Genomic DNA, 16,579 nt, shown 5'->3' with positions numbered 1-16,579 from the left:
TTGTCGGATTTTGGGATGGACTCTTTGGCTTTGCTTTTCTTCTCCTCATTGGATTTTTCATGTTAAAAGTTGCAGAAGCCAGATGACAAGCTCATTTTGGTTCAACTTCAGCAACTGTGCATTGCATTGCCATGTAATGTAATGTAATGCAATGCTATCTATCTAGCTCTCCCTCTATACTTCCTTTTGGATAAACAGACATATTAGGCAAGCATTTTGGAGCTTTCACCTAAATAACTACAGGTGGTGAGATAAGCTGCACAATATAATTGACCTTTCAGTATATTGTTGCACACACACCATCTATTTAGCAAATGCCCTTGTTATCAACAGCAGCCTTTTAAACTCACCTGAGCTAACAGGTATGTGAGCTGGTTACTCTGCTGCGCTTAAAATTTCTTTTTTGGTTTGCTACAATGCCTTTTCTGAAACGTTGTCTCCCTCTGCTGGAACACTGACTTCTTTCATTTAATGCCTGCAGACTATAAAAGAGAAACCAACCCAAAAAGTTTGGTTGATTAGTCTGTGGCATTCTTTTAAACTGTTGCTTATGGCGGTCTCTGTGAGCTTCTCAGTGACATTCAGCCATCCAGGTATCCCGCCTGCAGTAGACGGAATGTGGCAATGGAACGCTGGCTGCGCGTGTCATAATAGGCTCTGAGCCTTTATATACCTGCGCACAGCAGCAGCCACCTTCAGTCTGCTGCTGGACAGCCAGCAGCAGCAGCAGGAGAGGTAATTAATCAGCAACCCTCCTGCTAAGGGTAGACAGCTGCTCGTTCCACCCCCCCCCGCCTTAATTGGTTCTCCTCCCTTCCAACGGTGTTGAGGCGGGTGGGAACAGCCGGGGGTTGAGGGTACTGTGCTAAAAGAGGTGGAGTTATGCAGATCTAAAACGCGTGGATTGCAGCAGCAGCAAGCCGAAAAGTGCAGGCATGTGAGGGATCTAGAGGTTGACAGCATGTCTTCTTAACGGGAGTCCAGGTGGCCATCTCCACAAATGGACTTTTCAGAATCCTTGGGTGGCACCGTAGTCGGAAACCAATTCTGGTTATCGCTTCTCGGCCTTTTGGCTAAGATCAAGTGTAGTATCTGTTCTTATCAGTTTAATATCTGATACGTCCCCTATCTGGGGACCATATATTAAATGGATTTTTAGAACAGGGAGATGGAAAAAGAGCTTGCTCTGTCCACTCCACGCATTGACCTGGTATTGCAGTATCTCCAGGACCGGTGCACCCCTTCTTTAATGCAGTTTCTAAAATCAGAAAGAATTGAATTCAATGCTTTTTGTTCATTTTGCTTGTTTGTCGGATTTTGGGATGGACTCTTTGGCTTTGCTTTTCTTCTCCTCATTGGATTTTTCATGTTAAAAGTTGCAGAAGCCAGATGACAAGCTCATTTTGGTTCAACTTCAGCAACTGTGCATTGCATTGCCATGTAATGTAATGTAATGCAATGCTATCTATCTAGCTCTCCCTCTATACTTCCTTTTGGATAAACAGACATATTAGGCAAGCATTTTGGAGCTTTCACCTAAATAACTACAGGTGGTGAGATAAGCTGCACAATATAATTGACCTTTCAGTATATTGTTGCACACACACCATCTATTTAGCAAATGCCCTTGTTATCAACAGCAGCCTTTTAAACTCACCTGAGCTAACAGGTATGTGAGCTGGTTACTCTGCTGCGCTTAAAATTTCTTTTTTGGTTTGCTACAATGCCTTTTCTGAAACGTTGTCTCCCTCTGCTGGAACACTGACTTCTTTCATTTAATGCCTGCAGACTATAAAAGAGAAACCAACCCAAAAAGTTTGGTTGATTAGTCTGTGGCATTCTTTTAAACTGTTGCTTATGGCGGTCTCTGTGAGCTTCTCAGTGACATTCAGCCATCCAGGTATCCCGCCTGCAGTAGACGGAATGTGGCAATGGAACGCTGGCTGCGCGTGTCATAATAGGCTCTGAGCCTTTATATACCTGCGCACAGCAGCAGCCACCTTCAGTCTGCTGCTGGACAGCCAGCAGCAGCAGCAGCAGGAGAGGTAATTAATCAGCAACCCTCCTGCTAAGGGTAGACAGCTGCTCGTTCCACCCCCCCCCCCCCGCCTTAATTGGTTCTCCTCCCTTCCAACGGTGTTGAGGCGGGTGGGAACAGCCGGGGGTTGAGGGTACTGTGCTAAAAGAGGTGGAGTTATGCAGATCTAAAACGCGTGGATTGCAGCAGTAGCAAGCCGAAAAGTGCAGGCATGTGAGGGATCTAGAGGTTGACAGCATGTCTTCTTAACGGGAGTCCAGGTGGCCATCTCCACAAATGGACTTTTCAGAATCCTTGGGTGGCACCGTAGTCGGAAACCAATTCTGGTTATCGCTTCTCGGCCTTTTGGCTAAGATCAAGTGTAGTATCTGTTCTTATCAGTTTAATATCTGATACGTCCCCTATCTGGGGACCATATATTAAATGGATTTTTAGAACAGGGAGATGGAAAAAGAGCTTGCTCTGTCCACTCCACGCATTGACCTGGTATTGCAGTATCTCCAGGACCGGTGCACCCCTTCTTTAATGCAGTTTCTAAAATCAGAAAGAATTGAATTCAATGCTTTTTGTTCATTTTGCTTGTTTGTCGGATTTTGGGATGGACTCTTTGGCTTTGCTTTTCTTCTCCTCATTGGATTTTTCATGTTAAAAGTTGCAGAAGCCAGATGACAAGCTCATTTTGGTTCAACTTCAGCAACTGTGCATTGCATTGCCATGTAATGTAATGTAATGCAATGCTATCTATCTAGCTCTCCCTCTATACTTCCTTTTGGATAAACAGACATATTAGGCAAGCATTTTGGAGCTTTCACCTAAATAACTACAGGTGGTGAGATAAGCTGCACAATATAATTGACCTTTCAGTATATTGTTGCACACACACCATCTATTTAGCAAATGCCCTTGTTATCAACAGCAGCCTTTTAAACTCACCTGAGCTAACAGGTATGTGAGCTGGTTACTCTGCTGCGCTTAAAATTTCTTTTTTGGTTTGCTACAATGCCTTTTCTGAAACGTTGTCTCCCTCTGCTGGAACACTGACTTCTTTCATTTAATGCCTGCAGACTATAAAAGAGAAACCAACCCAAAAAGTTTGGTTGATTAGTCTGTGGCATTCTTTTAAACTGTTGCTTATGGCGGTCTCTGTGAGCTTCTCAGTGACATTCAGCCATCCAGGTATCCCGCCTGCAGTAGACGGAATGTGCCAATGGAACGCTGGCTGCGCGTGTCATAATAGGCTCTGAGCCTTTATATACCTGCGCACAGCAGCAGCCACCTTCAGTCTGCTGCTGGACAGCCAGCAGCAGCAGCAGCAGGAGAGGTAATTAATCAGCAACCCTCCTGCTAAGGGTAGACAGCTGCTCGTTCCACCCCCCCCCGCCTTAATTGGTTCTCCTCCCTTCCAACGGTGTTGAGGCGGGTGGGAACAGCTGGGGGTTGAGGGTACTGTGCTAAAAGAGGTGGAGTTATGCAGATCTAAAACGCGTGGATTGCAGCAGCAGCAAGCCGAAAAGTGCAGGCATGTGAGTGATCTAGAGGTTGACAGCATGTCTTCTTAACGGGAGTCCAGGTGGCCATCTCCACAAATGGACTTTTCAGAATCCTTGGGTGGCACCGTAGTCGGAAACCAATTCTGGTTATCGCTTCTCGGCCTTTTGGCTAAGATCAAGTGTAGTATCTGCTCTTATCAGTTTAATATCTGATACGTCCCCTATCTGGGGACCATATATTAAATGGATTTTTAGAACAGGGAGATGGAAAAAGAGCTTGCTCTGTCCACTCCACGCATTGACCTGGTATTGCAGTATCTCCAGGACCGGTGCACCCCTTCTTTAATGCAGTTTCTAAAATCAGAAAGAATTGAATTCAATGCTTTTTGTTCATTTTGCTTGTTTGTCGGATTTTGGGATGGACTCTTTGGCTTTGCTTTTCTTCTCCTCATTGGATTTTTCATGTTAAAAGTTGCAGAAGCCAGATGACAAGCTCATTTTGGTTCAACTTCAGCAACTGTGCATTGCATTGCCATGTAATGTAATGTAATGCAATGCTATCTATCTAGCTCTACCTCTATACTTCCTTTTGGATAAACAGACATATTAGGCAAGCATTTTGGAGCTTTCACCTAAATAACTACAGGTGGTGAGATAAGCTGCACAATATAATTGACCTGTCAGTATATTGTTGCACACACACCATCTATTTAGCAAATGCCCTTGTTATCAACAGCAGCCTTTTAAACTCACCTGAGCTAACAGGTATGTGAGCTGGTTACTCTGCTGCGCTTAAAATTTCTTTTTTGGTTTGCTACAATGCCTTTTCTAAAACGTTGTCTCCCTCTGCTGGAACACTGACTTCTTTCATTTAATGCCTGCAGACTATAAAAGAGAAACCAACCCAAAAAGTTTGGTTGATTAGTCTGTGGCATTCTTTTAAACTGTTGCTTATGGCGGTCTCTGTGAGCTTCTCAGTGACATTCAGCCATCCAGGTATCCCGCCTGCAGTAGACGGAATGTGGCAATGGAACGCTGGCTGCGCGTGTCATAATAGGCTCTGAGCCTTTATATTCCTGCGCACAGCAGCAGCCACCTTCAGTCTGCTGCTGGACAGCCAGCAGCAGCAGGAGAGGTAATTAATCAGCAACCCTCCTTCTAAGGGTAGACAGCTGCTCGTTCCACCCCCCCCCCCGCCTTAATTGGTTCTCCTCCCTTCCAACGGTGTTGAGGCGGGTGGGAACAGCCGGGGGTTGAGGGTACTGTGCTAAAAGAAGTGGAGTTATGCAGATCTAAAACGCGTGGATTGCAGCAGCAGCAAGCCGAAAAGTGCAGGCATGTGAGGGATCTAGAGGTTGACAGCATGTCTTCTTAACGGGAGTCCAGGTGGCCATCTCCACAAATGGACTTTTCAGAATCCTTGGGTGGCACCGTAGTCGGAAACCAATTCTGGTTATCGCTTCTCGGCCTTTTGGCTAAGATCAAGTGTAGTATCTGTTCTTATCAGTTTAATATCTGATACGTCCCCTATCTGGGGACCATATATTAAATGGATTTTTAGAACAGGGAGATGGAAAAAGAGCTTGCTCTGTCCACTCCACGCATTGACCTGGTATTGCAGTATCTCCAGGACCGGTGCACCCCTTCTTTAATGCAGTTTCTAAAATCAGAAAGAATTGAATTCAATGCTTTTTGTTCATTTTGCTTGTTTGTCGGATTTTGGGATGGACTCTTTGGCTTTGCTTTTCTTCTCCTCATTGGATTTTTCATGTTAAAAGTTGCAGAAGCCAGATGACAAGCTCATTTTGGTTCAACTTCAGCAACTGTGCATTGCATTGCCATGTAATGTAATGTAATGCAATGCTATCTATCTAGCTCTCCCTCTATACTTCCTTTTGGATAAACAGACATATTAGGCAAGCATTTTGGAGCTTTCACCTAAATAACTACAGGTGGTGAGATAAGCTGCACAATATAATTGACCTTTCAGTATATTGTTGCACACACACCATCTATTTAGCAAATGCCCTTGTTATCAACAGCAGCCTTTTAAACTCACCTGAGCTAACAGGTATGTGAGCTGGTTACTCTGCTGCGCTTAAAATTTCTTTTTTGGTTTGCTACAATGCCTTTTCTGAAACGTTGTCTCCCTCTGCTGGAACACTGACTTCTTTCATTTAATGCCTGCAGACTATAAAAGAGAAACCAACCCAAAAAGTTTGGTTGATTAGTCTGTGGCATTCTTTTAAACTGTTGCTTATGGCGGTCTCTGTGAGCTTCTCAGTGACATTCAGCCATCCAGGTATCCCGCCTGCAGTAGACGGAATGTGGCAATGGAACGCTGGCTGCGCGTGTCATAATAGGCTCTGAGCCTTTATATACCTGCGCACAGCAGCAGCCACCTTCAGTCTGCTGCTGGACAGCCAGCAGCAGCAGCAGCAGGAGAGGTAATTAATCAGCAACCCTCCTGCTAAGGGTAGACAGCTGCTCGTTCCACCCCCCCCCCCGCCTTAATTGGTTCTCCTCCCTTCCAACGGTGTTGAGGCGGGTGGGAACAGCCGGGGGTTGAGGGTACTGTGCTAAAAGAGGTGGAGTTATGCAGATCTAAAACGCGTGGATTGCAGCAGCAGCAAGCCGAAAAGTGCAGGCATGTGAGGGATCTAGAGGTTGACAGCATGTCTTCTTAACGGGAGTCCAGGTGGCCATCTCCACAAATGGACTTTTCAGAATCCTTGGGTGGCACCGTAGTCGGAAACCAATTCTGGTTATCGCTTCTCGGCCTTTTGGCTAAGATCAAGTGTAGTATCTGTTCTTATCAGTTTAATATCTGATACGTCCCCTATCTGGGGACCATATATTAAATGGATTTTTAGAACAGGGAGATGGAAAAAGAGCTTGCTCTGTCCACTCCACGCATTGACCTGGTATTGCAGTATCTCCAGGACCGGTGCACCCCTTCTTTAATGCAGTTTCTAAAATCAGAAAGAATTGAATTCAATGCTTTTTGTTCATTTTGCTTGTTTGTCGGATTTTGGGATGGACTCTTTGGCTTTGCTTTTCTTCTCCTCATTGGATTTTTCATGTTAAAAGTTGCAGAAGCCAGATGACAAGCTCATTTTGGTTCAACTTCAGCAACTGTGCATTGCATTGCCATGTAATGTAATGTAATGCAATGCTATCTATCTAGCTCTCCCTCTATACTTCCTTTTGGATAAACAGACATATTAGGCAAGCATTTTGGAGCTTTCACCTAAATAACTACAGGTGGTGAGATAAGCTGCACAATATAATTGACCTTTCAGTATATTGTTGCACACACACCATCTATTTAGCAAATGCCCTTGTTATCAACAGCAGCCTTTTAAACTCACCTGAGCTAACAGGTATGTGAGCTGGTTACTCTGCTGCGCTTAAAATTTCTTTTTTGGTTTACTACAATGCCTTTTCTGAAACGTTGTCTCCCTCTGCTGGAACACTGACTTCTTTCATTTAATGCCTGCAGACTATAAAAGAGAACCAACCCAAAAAGTTTGGTTGATTAGTCTGTGGCATTCTTTTAAACTGTTGCTTATGGCGGTCTCTGTGAGCTTCTCAGTGACATTCAGCCATCCAGGTATCCCGCCTGCAGTAGACGGAATGTGGCAATGGAACGCTGGCTGCGCGTGTCATAATAGGCTCTGAGCCTTTATATACCTGCGCACAGCAGCAGCCACCTTCAGTCTGCTGCTGGACAGCCAGCAGCAGCAGCAGGAGAGGTAATTAATCAGCAACCCTCCTGCTAAGGGTAGACAGCTGCTCGTTCCACCCCCCCCCCCCCCGCCTTAATTGGTTCTCCTCCCTTCCAACGGTGTTGAGGCGGGTGGGAACAGCCGGGGGTTGAGGGTACTGTGCTAAAAGAGGTGGAGTTATGCAGATCTAAAACGCGTGGATTGCAGCAGCAGCAAGCCGAAAAGTGCAGGCATGTGAGGGATCTAGAGGTTGACAGCATGTCTTCTTAACGGGAGTCCAGGTGGCCATCTCCACAAATGGACTTTTCAGAATCCTTGGGTGGCACCGTAGTCGGAAACCAATTCTGGTTATCGCTTCTCGGCCTTTTGGCTAAGATCAAGTGTAGTATCTGTTCTTATCAGTTTAATATCTGATACGTCCCCTAACTGGGGACCATATATTAAATGGATTTTTAGAACAGGGAGATGGAAAAAGAGCTTGCTCTGTCCACTCCACGCATTGACCTGGTATTGCAGTATCTCCAGGACCGGTGCACCCCTTCTTTGATGCAGTTTCTAAAATCAGAAAGAATTGAATTCAATGCTTTTTGTTCATTTTGCTTGTTTGTCGGATTTTGGGATGGACTCTTTGGCTTTGCTTTTCTTCTCCTCATTGGATTTTTCATGTTAAAAGTTGCAGAAGCCAGATGACAAGCTCATTTTGGTTCAACTTCAGCAACTGTGCATTGCATTGCCATGTAATGTAATGTAATGCAATGCTATCTATCTAGCTCTCCCTCTATACTTCCTTTTGGATAAACAGACATATTAGGCAAGCATTTTGGAGCTTTCACCTAAATAACTACAGGTGGTGAGATAAGCTGCACAATATAATTGACCTTTCAGTATATTGTTGCACACACACCATCTATTTAGCAAATGCCCTTGTTATCAACAGCAGCCTTTTAAACTCACCTGAGCTAACAGGTATGTGAGCTGGTTACTCTGCTGCGCTTAAAATTTCTTTTTTGGTTTGCTACAATGCCTTTTCTGAAACGTTGTCTCCCTCTGCTGGAACACTGACTTCTTTCATTTAATGCCTGCAGACTATAAAAGAGAAACCAACCCAAAAAGTTTGGTTGATTAGTCTGTGGCATTCTTTTAAACTGTTGCTTATGGCGGTCTCTGTGAGCTTCTCAGTGACATTCAGCCATCCAGGTATCCCGCCTGCAGTAGACGGAATGTGCCAATGGAACGCTGGCTGCGCGTGTCATAATAGGCTCTGAGCCTTTATATACCTGCGCACAGCAGCAGCCACCTTCAGTCTGCTGCTGGACAGCCAGCAGCAGCAGCTGCAGGAGAGGTAATTAATCAGCAACCCTCCTGCTAAGGGTAGACAGCTGCTCGTTCCACCCCCCCCCCCCCCGCCTTAATTGGTTCTCCTCCCTTCCAACGGTGTTGAGGCGGGTGGGAACAGCCGGGGGTTGAGGGTACTGTGCTAAAAGAGGTGGAGTTATGCAGATCTAAAACGCGTGGATTGCAGCAGCAGCAAGCCGAAAAGTGCAGGCATGTGAGGGATCTAGAGGTTGACAGCATGTCTTCTTAACGGGAGTCCAGGTGGCCATCTCCACAAATGGACTTTTCAGAATCCTTGGGTGGCACCGTAGTCGGAAACCAATTCTGGTTATCGCTTCTCGGCCTTTTGGCTAAGATCAAGTGTAGTATCTGTTCTTATCAGTTTAATATCTGATACGTCCCCTATCTGGGGACCATATATTAAATGGATTTTTAGAACAGGGAGATGGAAAAAGAGCTTGCTCTGTCCACTCCACGCATTGACCTGGTATTGCAGTATCTCCAGGACCGGTGCACCCCTTCTTTAATGCAGTTTCTAAAATCAGAAAGAATTGAATTCAATGCTTTTTGTTCATTTTGCTTGTTTGTCGGATTTTGGGATGGACTCTTTGGCTTTGCTTTTCTTCTCCTCATTGGATTTTTCATGTTAAAAGTTGCAGAAGCCAGATGACAAGCTCATTTTGGTTCAACTTCAGCAACTGTGCATTGCATTGCCATGTAATGTAATGTAATGAAATGCTGTCTATCTAGCTCTCCCTCTATACTTCCTTTTGGATAAACAGACATATTAGGCAAGCATTTTGGAGCTTTCACCTAAATAACTACAGGTGGTGAGATAAGCTGCACAATATAATTGACCTTTCAGTATATTGTTGCACACACACCATCTATTTAGCAAATGCCCTTGTTATCAACAGCAGCCTTTTAAACTCACCTGAGCTAACAGGTATGTGAGCTGGTTACTCTGCTGCGCTTAAAATTTCTTTTTTGGTTTGCTACAATGCCTTTTCTGAAACGTTGTCTCCCTCTGCTGGAACACTGACTTCTTTCATTTAATGCCTGCAGACTATAAAAGAGAAACCAACCCAAAAAGTTTGGTTGATTAGTCTGTGGCATTCTTTTAAACTGTTGCTTATGGCGGTCTCTGTGAGCTTCTCAGTGACATTCAGCCATCCAGGTATCCCGCCTGCAGTAGACGGAATGTGGCAATGGAACGCTGGCTGCGCGTGTCATAATAGGCTCTGAGCCTTTATATACCTGCGCACAGCAGCAGCCACCTTCAGTCTGCTGCTGGACAGCCAGCAGCAGCAGCAGCAGGAGAGGTAATTAATCAGCAACCCTCCTGCTAAGGGTAGACAGCTGCTCGTTCCACCCCCCCCCCCCCGCCTTAATTGGTTCTCCTCCCTTCCAACGGTGTTTAGGCGGGTGGGAACAGCCGGGGGTTGAGGGTACTGTGCTAAAAGAGGTGGAGTTATGCAGATCTAAAACGCGTGGATTGCAGCAGCAGCAAGCCAAAAAGTGCAGGCATGTGAGGGATCTAGAGGTTGACAGCATGTCTTCTTAACGGGAGTCCAGGAGGCCATCTCCACAAATGGACTTTTCAGAATCCTTGGGTGGCACCGTAGTCGGAAACCAATTCTGGTTATCGCTTCTCGGCCTTTTGGCTAAGATCAAGTGTAGTATCTGTTCTTATCAGTTTAATATCTGATACGTCCCCTATCTGGGGACCATATATTAAATGGATTTTTAGAACAGGGAGATGGAAAAAGAGCTTGCTCTGTCCACTCCACGCATTGACCTGGTATTGCAGTATCTCCGGGACCGGTGCACCCCTTCTTTAATGCAGTTTCTAAAATCAGAAAGAATTGAATTCAATGCTTTTTGTTCATTTTGCTTGTTTGTCGGATTTTGGGATGGACTCTTTGGCTTTGCTTTTCTTCTCCTCATTGGATTTTTCATGTTAAAAGTTGCAGAAGCCAGATGACAAGCTCATTTTGGTTAAACTTCAGCAACTGTGAATTGCATTGCCATGTAATGTAATGTAATGCAATGCTATCTATCTAGCTCTCCCTCTATACTTCCTTTTGGATAAACAGACATATTAGGCAAGCATTTTGGAGCTTTCACCTAAATAACTACAGGTGGTGAGATAAGCTGCACAATATAATTGACCTTTCAGTATATTGTTGCACACACACCATCTATTTAGCAAATGCCCTTGTTATCAACAGCAGCCTTTTAAACTCACCTGAGCTAACAGGTATGTGAGCTGGTTACTCTGCTGCGCTTAAAATTTCTTTTTTGGTTTGCTACAATGCCTTTTCTGAAACGTTGTCTCCCTCTGCTGGAACACTGACTTCTTTCATTTAATGCCTGCAGACTATAAAAGAGAAACCAACCCAAAAAGTTTGGTTGATTAGTCTGTGGCATTCTTTTAAACTGTTGCTTATGGCGGTCTCTGTGAGCTTCTCAGTGACATTCAGCCATCCAGGTATCCCGCCTGCAGTAGACGGAATGTGGCAATGGAACGCTGGCTGCGCGTGTCATAATAGGCTCTGAGCCTTTATATACCTGCGCACAGCAGCAGCCACCTTCAGTCTGCTGCTGGACAGCCAGCAGCAGCAGCAGCAGGAGAGGTAATTAATCAGCAACCCTCCTGCTAAGGGTAGACAGCTGCTCGTTCCACCCCCCCCCCCGCCTTAATTGGTTCTCCTCCCTTCCAACGGTGTTGAGGCGGGTGGGAACAGCCGGGGGTTGAGGGTACTGTGCTAAAAGAGGTGGAGTTATGCAGATCTAAAACGCGTGGATTGCAGCAGCAGCAAGCCGAAAAGTGCAGGCATGTGAGGGATCTAGAGGTTGACAGCATGTCTTCTTAACGGGAGTCCAGGTGGCCATCTCCACAAATGGACTTTTCAGAATCCTTGGGTGGCACCGTAGTCGGAAACCAATTCTGGTTATCGCTTCTCGGCCTTTTGGCTAAGATCAAGTGTAGTATCTGTTCTTATCAGTTTAATATCTGATACGTCCCCTATCTGGGGACCATATATTAAATGGATTTTTAGAACAGGGAGATGGAAAAAGAGCTTGCTCTGTCCACTCCACGCATTGACCTGGTATTGCAGTATCTCCAGGACCGGTGCACCCCTTCTTTAATGCAGTTTCTAAAATCAGAAAGAATTGAATTCAATGCTTTTTGTTCATTTTGCTTGTTTGTCGGATTTTGGGATGGACTCTTTGGCTTTGCTTTTCTTCTCCTCATTGGATTTTTCATGTTAAAAGTTGCAGAAGCCAGATGACAAGCTCATTTTGGTTCAACTTCAGCAACTGTGCATTGCATTGCCATGTAATGTAATGTAATGCAATGCTATCTATCTAGCTCTCCCTCTATACTTCCTTTTGGATAAACAGACATATTAGGCAAGCATTTTGGAGCTTTCACCTAAATAACTACAGGTGGTGAGATAAGCTGCACAATATAATTGACCTTTCAGTATATTGTTGCACACACACCATCTATTTAGCAAATGCCCTTGTTATCAACAGCAGCCTTTTAAACTCACCTGAGCTAACAGGTATGTGAGCTGGTTACTCTGCTGCGCTTAAAATTTCTTTTTTGGTTTGCTACAATGCCTTTTCTGAAACGTTGTCTCCCTCTGCTGGAACACTGACTTCTTTCATTTAATGCCTGCAGACTATAAAAGAGAAACCAACCCAAAAAGTTTGGTTGATTAGTCTGTGGCATTCTTTTAAACTGTTGCTTATGGCGGTCTCTGTGAGCTTCTCAGTGACATTCAGCCATCCAGGTATCCCGCCTGCAGTAGACGGAATGTGGCAATGGAACGCTGGCTGCGCGTGTCATAATAGGCTCTGAGCCTTTATATACCTGCGCACAGCAGCAGCCACCTTCAGTCTGCTGCTGGACAGCCAGCAGCAGCAGCAGCAGGAGAGGTAATTAATCAGCAACCCTCCTGCTAAGGGTAGACAGCTGCTCGTTCCACCCCCCCCCCCGCCTTAATTGGTTCTCCTCCCTTCCAACGGTGTTGAGGCGGGTGGGAACAGCCGGGGGTTGAGGGTACTGTGCTAAAAGAGGTGGAGTTATGCAGATCTAAAACGCGTGGATTGCAGCAGCAGCAAGCCGAAAAGTGCAGGCATGTGAGGGATCTAGAGGTTGACAGCATGTCTTCTTAACGGGAGTCCAGGTGGCCATCTCCACAAATGGACTTTTCAGAATCCTTGGGTGGCACCGTAGTCGGAAACCAATTCTGGTTATCGCTTCTCGGCCTTTTGGCTAAGATCAAGTGTAGTATCTGTTCTTATCAGTTTAATATCTGATACGTCCCCTATCTGGGGACCATATATTAAATGGATTTTTAGAACAGGGAGATGGAAAAAGAGCTTGCTCTGTCCACTCCACGCATTGACCTGGTATTGCAGTATCTCCGGGACCGGTGCACCCCTTCTTTAATGCAGTTTCTAAAATCAGAAAGAATTGAATTCAATGCTTTTTGTTCATTTTGCTTGTTTGTCGGATTTTGGGATGGACTCTTTGGCTTTGCTTTTCTTCTCCTCATTGGATTTTTCATGTTAAAAGTTGCAGAAGCCAGATGACAAGCTCATTTTGGTTAAACTTCAGCAACTGTGAATTGCATTGCCATGTAATGTAATGTAATGCAATGCTATCTATCTAGCTCTCCCTCTATACTTCCTTTTGGATAAACAGACATATTAGGCAAGCATTTTGGAGCTTTCACCTAAATAACTACAGGTGGTGAGATAAGCTGCACAATATAATTGACCTTTCAGTATATTGTTGCACACACACCATCTATTTAGCAAATGCCCTTGTTATCAACAGCAGCCTTTTAAACTCACCTGAGCTAACAGGTATGTGAGCTGGTTACTCTGCTGCGCTTAAAATTTCTTTTTTGGTTTGCTACAATGCCTTTTCTGAAACGTTGTCTCCCTCTGCTGGAACACTGACTTCTTTCATTTAATGCCTGCAGACTATAAAAGAGAAACCAACCCAAAAAGTTTGGTTGATTAGTCTGTGGCATTCTTTTAAACTGTTGCTTATGGCGGTCTCTGTGAGCTTCTCAGTGACATTCAGCCATCCAGGTATCCCGCCTGCAGTAGACGGAATGTGGCAATGGAACGCTGGCTGCGCGTGTCATAATAGGCTCTGAGCCTTTATATACCTGCGCACAGCAGCAGCCACCTTCAGTCTGCTGCTGGACAGCCAGCAGCAGCAGCAGCAGGAGAGGTAATTAATCAGCAACCCTCCTGCTAAGGGTAGACAGCTGCTCGTTCCACCCCCCCCCCCGCCTTAATTGGTTCTCCTCCCTTCCAACGGTGTTGAGGCGGGTGGGAACAGCCGGGGGTTGAGGGTACTGTGCTAAAAGAGGTGGAGTTATGCAGATCTAAAACGCGTGGATTGCAGCAGCAGCAAGCCGAAAAGTGCAGGCATGTGAGGGATCTAGAGGTTGACAGCATGTCTTCTTAACGGGAGTCCAGGTGGCCATCTCCACAAATGGACTTTTCAGAATCCTTGGGTGGCACCGTAGTCGGAAACCAATTCTGGTTATCGCTTCTCGGCCTTTTGGCTAAGATCAAGTGTAGTATCTGTTCTTATCAGTTTAATATCTGATACGTCCCCTATCTGGGGACCATATATTAAATGGATTTTTAGAACAGGGAGATGGAAAAAGAGCTTGCTCTGTCCACTCCACGCATTGACCTGGTATTGCAGTATCTCCAGGACCGGTGCACCCCTTCTTTAATGCAGTTTCTAAAATCAGAAAGAATTGAATTCAATGCTTTTTGTTCATTTTGCTTGTTTGTCGGATTTTGGGATGGACTCTTTGGCTTTGCTTTTCTTCTCCTCATTGGATTTTTCATGTTAAAAGTTGCAGAAGCCAGATGACAAGCTCATTTTGGTTCAACTTCAGCAACTGTGCATTGCATTGCCATGTAATGTAATGTAATGCAATGCTATCTATCTAGCTCTCCCTCTATACTTCCTTTTGGATAAACAGACATATTAGGCAAGCATTTTGGAGCTTTCACCTAAATAACTACAGGTGGTGAGATAAGCTGCACAATATAATTGACCTTTCAGTATATTGTTGCACACACACCATCTATTTAGCAAATGCCCTTGTTATCAACAGCAGCCTTTTAAACTCACCTGAGCTAACAGGTATGTGAGCTGGTTACTCTGCTGCGCTTAAAATTTCTTTTTTGGTTTGCTACAATGCCTTTTCTGAAACGTTGTCTCCCTCTGCTGGAACACTGACTTCTTTCATTTAATGCCTGCAGACTATAAAAGAGAAACCAACCCAAAAAGTTTGGTTGATTAGTCTGTGGCATTCTTTTAAACTGTTGCTTATGGCGGTCTCTGTGAGCTTCTCAGTGACATTCAGCCATCCAGGTATCCCGCCTGCAGTAGACGGAATGTGGCAATGGAACGCTGGCTGCGCGTGTCATAATAGGCTCTGAGCCTTTATATACCTGCGCACAGCAGCAGCCACCTTCAGTCTGCTGCTGGACAGCCAGCAGCAGCAGCAGCAGGAGAGGTAATTAATCAGCAACCCTCCTGCTAAGGGTAGACAGCTGCTCGTTCCACCCCCCCCCCCCGCCTTAATTGGTTCTCCTCCCTTCCAACGGTGTTGAGGCGGGTGGGAACAGCCGGGGGTTGAGGGTACTGTGCTAAAAGAGGTGGAGTTATGCAGATCTAAAACGCGTGGATTGCAGCAGCAGCAAGCCGAAAAGTGCAGGCATGTGAGGGATCTAGAGGTTGACAGCATGTCTTCTTAACGGGAGTCCAGGTGGCCATCTCCACAAATGGACTTTTCAGAATCCTTGGGTGGCACCGTAGTCGGAAACCAATTCTGGTTATCGCTTCTCGGCCTTTTGGCTAAGATCAAGTGTAGTATCTGTTCTTATCAGTTTAATATCTGATACGTCCCCTATCTGGGGACCATATATTAAATGGATTTTTAGAACAGGGAGATGGAAAAAGAGCTTGCTCTGTCCACTCCACGCATTGACCTGGTATTGCAGTATCTCCAGGACCGGTGCACCCCTTCTTTAATGCAGTTTCTAAAATCAGAAAGAATTGAATTCAATGCTTTTTGTTCATTTTGCTTGTTTGTCGGATTTTGGGATGGACTCTTTGGCTTTGCTTTTCTTCTCCTCATTGGATTTTTCATGTTAAAAGTTGCAGAAGCCAGATGACAAGCTCATTTTGGTTCAACTTCAGCAACTGTGCATTGCATTGCCATGTAATGTAATGTAATGCAATGCTATCTATCTAGCTCTCCCTCTATACTTCCTTTTGGATAAACAGACATATTAGGCAAGCATTTTGGAGCTTTCACCTAAATAACTACAGGTGGTGAGATAAGCTGCACAATATAATTGACCTTTCAGTATATTGTTGCACACACACCATCTATTTAGCAAATGCCCTTGTTATCAACAGCAGCCTTTTAAACTCACCTGAGCTAACAGGTATGTGAGCTGGTTACTCTGCTGCGCTTAAAATTTCTTTTTTGGTTTGCTACAATGCCTTTTCTGAAACGTTGTCTCCCTCTGCTGGAACACTGACTTCTTTCATTTAATGCCTGCAGACTATAAAAGAGAAACCAACCCAAAAAGTTTGGTTGATTAGTCTGTGGCATTCTTTTAAACTGTTGCTTATGGCGGTCTCTGTGAGCTTCTCAGTGACATTCAGCCATCCAGGTATCCCGCCTGCAGTAGACGGAATGTGGCAATGGAACGCTGGCTGCGCGTGTCATAATAGGCTCTGAGCCTTTATATACCTGCGCACAGCAGCAGCCACCTTCAGTCTGCTGCTGGACAGCCAGCAGCAGCAGCAGCAGGAGAGGTAATTAATCAGCAACCCTCCTGCTAAGGGTAGACAGCTGCTCGTTCCACCCCCCCCCCCCCCCGCCTTAATTGGTTCTCCTCCCTTCCAACGGTGTTGAGGC

At 45.2% G+C, this 16,579-nt stretch overlaps 12 non-coding genes across 12 annotated transcripts; all 12 read left to right on the top strand.

Annotated features, from left to right (window-relative positions):
* Window positions 1-1,053: 1,053 nt before the first annotated feature.
* Window positions 1,054-1,244, top strand: LOC141241189 (U2 spliceosomal RNA). The gene has a single exon (XR_012305970.1). It is a non-coding gene; the product is annotated as a U2 spliceosomal RNA (small nuclear RNA).
* A 1,123-nt stretch (window positions 1,245-2,367) lies between these two features.
* LOC141241188 (U2 spliceosomal RNA) lies at window positions 2,368-2,558 on the top strand. Its single transcript, XR_012305969.1, has one exon. It is a non-coding gene; the product is annotated as a U2 spliceosomal RNA (small nuclear RNA).
* A 1,119-nt stretch (window positions 2,559-3,677) lies between these two features.
* On the top strand, window positions 3,678-3,868 carry LOC141241282 (U2 spliceosomal RNA). The gene has a single exon (XR_012306062.1). It is a non-coding gene; the product is annotated as a U2 spliceosomal RNA (small nuclear RNA).
* A 1,115-nt stretch (window positions 3,869-4,983) lies between these two features.
* Window positions 4,984-5,174, top strand: LOC141241186 (U2 spliceosomal RNA). Its single transcript, XR_012305968.1, has one exon. It is a non-coding gene; the product is annotated as a U2 spliceosomal RNA (small nuclear RNA).
* Window positions 5,175-6,295: 1,121 nt separating this feature from the next.
* Window positions 6,296-6,486, top strand: LOC141241185 (U2 spliceosomal RNA). Its single transcript, XR_012305967.1, has one exon. It is a non-coding gene; the product is annotated as a U2 spliceosomal RNA (small nuclear RNA).
* A 1,120-nt stretch (window positions 6,487-7,606) lies between these two features.
* On the top strand, window positions 7,607-7,797 carry LOC141241229 (U2 spliceosomal RNA). The gene has a single exon (XR_012306011.1). It is a non-coding gene; the product is annotated as a U2 spliceosomal RNA (small nuclear RNA).
* A 1,124-nt stretch (window positions 7,798-8,921) lies between these two features.
* Window positions 8,922-9,112, top strand: LOC141241183 (U2 spliceosomal RNA). Its single transcript, XR_012305965.1, has one exon. It is a non-coding gene; the product is annotated as a U2 spliceosomal RNA (small nuclear RNA).
* A 1,123-nt stretch (window positions 9,113-10,235) lies between these two features.
* Window positions 10,236-10,426, top strand: LOC141241245 (U2 spliceosomal RNA). The gene has a single exon (XR_012306026.1). It is a non-coding gene; the product is annotated as a U2 spliceosomal RNA (small nuclear RNA).
* Window positions 10,427-11,547: 1,121 nt separating this feature from the next.
* On the top strand, window positions 11,548-11,738 carry LOC141241182 (U2 spliceosomal RNA). Its single transcript, XR_012305964.1, has one exon. It is a non-coding gene; the product is annotated as a U2 spliceosomal RNA (small nuclear RNA).
* Window positions 11,739-12,859: 1,121 nt separating this feature from the next.
* LOC141241244 (U2 spliceosomal RNA) lies at window positions 12,860-13,050 on the top strand. Its single transcript, XR_012306025.1, has one exon. It is a non-coding gene; the product is annotated as a U2 spliceosomal RNA (small nuclear RNA).
* Window positions 13,051-14,171: 1,121 nt separating this feature from the next.
* Window positions 14,172-14,362, top strand: LOC141241181 (U2 spliceosomal RNA). Its single transcript, XR_012305963.1, has one exon. It is a non-coding gene; the product is annotated as a U2 spliceosomal RNA (small nuclear RNA).
* Window positions 14,363-15,484: 1,122 nt separating this feature from the next.
* LOC141241180 (U2 spliceosomal RNA) lies at window positions 15,485-15,675 on the top strand. Its single transcript, XR_012305962.1, has one exon. It is a non-coding gene; the product is annotated as a U2 spliceosomal RNA (small nuclear RNA).
* Window positions 15,676-16,579: the final 904 nt, after the last annotated feature.

The sequence above is a fragment of the Phyllobates terribilis genome, unplaced genomic scaffold (genome assembly GCF_046119375.1).
Source record: "Phyllobates terribilis strain yellow unplaced genomic scaffold, ASM4611937v1 Scaffold_986__1_contigs__length_492241, whole genome shotgun sequence".
Classification (NCBI taxonomy): domain Eukaryota; kingdom Metazoa; phylum Chordata; class Amphibia; order Anura; family Dendrobatidae; genus Phyllobates; species Phyllobates terribilis.
The sequence above is the reverse complement of the archived record's forward strand: the minus strand, read 5'-3'. Positions and strand labels throughout refer to the sequence as shown.